We start from the raw sequence: 2,691 nt of genomic DNA, 5'->3' as shown, positions 1-2,691 counted from the left end.
CTCTCTGTATCCTCTTGCTAACACAACTGTTTACCTCAAATCTGTATCACTGTTGACTTGCCATGTTGTACTTTTCTTTAGCACACACAAACATTTCCACCAATCTTTTTACTTGGCTCTTTACTTTGCATTTACATAATAATGATTACCTACAGGAAGCACCTTCCCTCTTCTATTATCATGGTTAATACTTATTTATGCAGGGGTTTCTCATGTTTCCCTTCCCTATCAAACAAGGTAACAATGCCAATACTGTAAGCCGCTTTTGTTCATCAAGCACACTTGCATCAGCTTGTTGATAAATCCACTCAATAGTGTGTGGGTGGTATGGGCTGCGTTCTCTGGGTGGTCATATTTTGGAAATGTGAAGTCCAATAAAGGTGTATAATTTGGAGGGCAGTTTAAACCAGTCCATACCAGATGTACACAACATGTCCTGAGGTACGCAGCAGGTTTAACACTAGATGTTATATTTACAGGCATTGTCTTCATATTCCCTTTGGCATGTAAGTTACATTTAATGAATTCCCTTTAGTGCTATTTGGCAAATAAAACTCAGTTCTTCCAGAAAATGTTTCACTTTTTGTAACTTTAGCGCAGGAGGAAGTCGAGCTTGTGCCACGATTAATTTGTCTTACTAATGTACTTCTGTTGAAAACGGCTTTGAAGACAATGCCTTCATTGTTTTTGCTGTAAGATTTCCTCCGGATATCAGCGTTGGTTTCACTGTACGCACAACCCGAGCAGCTTATGGATCAGAGAGAGCCTTTGAGAGGAGTGAGTGACAGAGGGCAGCAGGGAAGAAAGAAAGGAGCGAATGAGTGTTCTGGCTTCTTGACCCCTTAGCATAAGAAGTCTTCTGAGTTCAAACTCCAGTGATTACAAGCTGAGCTGGTATTTAAAGTGGCCTTACTCCCCCCATTTCCCCCTCTCCTCTGTACTTCTCCTCCCCCCCCATTCACTGCAGAGTCGTGTGAGCTGCGACAATGTCTACGACCTTAATATAAAAGTATATACCACGTGAACCTCTGTGTGTGTGTGTGTAGGGGGTCCGGTTTAGTCGAGTAGGTGGGCAGGGTCAGGGGTTGCTTGGTGGGGTTCTGGAGCCAGTGGGCCTTCTCCATTGTTCAGGAGGAGCCAAAGGGGGGCAACGAGTATTGATGCCGAAGGTATTGCCTTCTGACGGTAGGGGGTTAGCAATAAGTGTGTGTGTGTGTTTGAATGTGTGTGTCTATGTGGACCTTTGCTCCAGGAGGGACCCACAAGGGGCGGGAAAGGGAAAGTAATTACAGATGATATAGGACCAAAGGGAGGAAATTGATTAAAGAAAATGGGTGACCAGGAAGTGAGCGGGGATCTCTGTTTCCTCTTCAATTAAACTGAAATGTCTCAGTGGTCCCTCTCTTTGGGGAGAGAGTGTGGGGGATCTTTCTGGAAGAGGGGAGGTGATAATGATGGATGGACGGACTCGTCACCCATGATAGCCTCCATATGCCACTATATCCATCTGATTAAAGGACGTTAGCCACCTGCAGTTCGTAAAATGATGGATTAAAGGATCGTATTCATAGTCCTATACATCAATGAAGTAAGCATTAGTTAAAGGTCTGTGTATCATTTTCTCAATAAAATGTCTAGAATATACTCTGTACTGTTGTGTACTTTTACAATAACCTTGTAAGATCTTGGTCTCTTTTAAGAATATACTTAGCTCACTGCACCCTTTGTCCGAAAAAACTGATTTGGAGAAACACACATTTTAACGTGACAATTCTTTATTCAATGTGTTTTTACCAGGTCCACTTTGGAGAGGACCTCCTGAATAAATAACATCAAAGGAAAGCAGGAGAAACTGAACGGCAAAGATGGCGAAGACAACAAATCTCATGATCCCACACTTCATTACGTCACTTAACATCATTGTTTTGAGACTCCTGGTGGCAGACAATGACATATTGTTTGTTGTTTTACAGCTGTGCGATCATATTTATTAAGGTGTACAGTAGGGACATTAAATCCTGCTCTCAAGACCTGGACCGTCACCCTTATCTGGACCAACACTTATCACTGTTACTGTGCTGACGAGACAGTTTTATATTCCCTCAAGCACTTTAACCTCCTCCTCATGTGGTGTAATTAAGAGTTAACATTCATGTATGTTTGTTAGGAGGGGATTAGTCATCCCGCTCCAAATCCTTGTGGTTGTTTGGTTTCTTTAAGAGCTCCCTTAGAAAGCTATAGCCTTTCCCGCCACATACAACTGACTGAATAGATATTAGTAAACAGAAGATAATTGCAAATGTGGCGACTTTACCCCATTGAATTGTTGATGGGTCAAGTCTTCAGGTTAGCTCAAATAATTTTGCGCATTATAACAGAGAATAAGATCAATCGACAAAACCAACGATGTAACAAACCAGTATTGTTCTCATCAGATTCTGTGATGATATCTTTTCATGTAAATGTTACCCAAAAACTCCCTAGCTTATACCCCATTTACATAACATTATATTTAGCTTATCAGGATCAACATGTTTATTACAAATTAAAGTTATACATAGTTGGAATAATTTGGAAACTGTCCTGTATTTCTTTTATTCAAATGAATTGGAAAAAAAAATTGCAGATTCAAAAGGCTGTGGTTAACATATTTCAAAATCAAGTTTTCTTTTCACATTCGAGTCTCTCTCT

This window comes from Gymnodraco acuticeps, unplaced genomic scaffold (genome assembly GCF_902827175.1).
Source record: "Gymnodraco acuticeps unplaced genomic scaffold, fGymAcu1.1, whole genome shotgun sequence".
NCBI classification, from domain to species: Eukaryota; Metazoa; Chordata; class Actinopteri; order Perciformes; family Bathydraconidae; genus Gymnodraco; species Gymnodraco acuticeps.
This window is presented reverse-complemented; position numbering follows the sequence as displayed.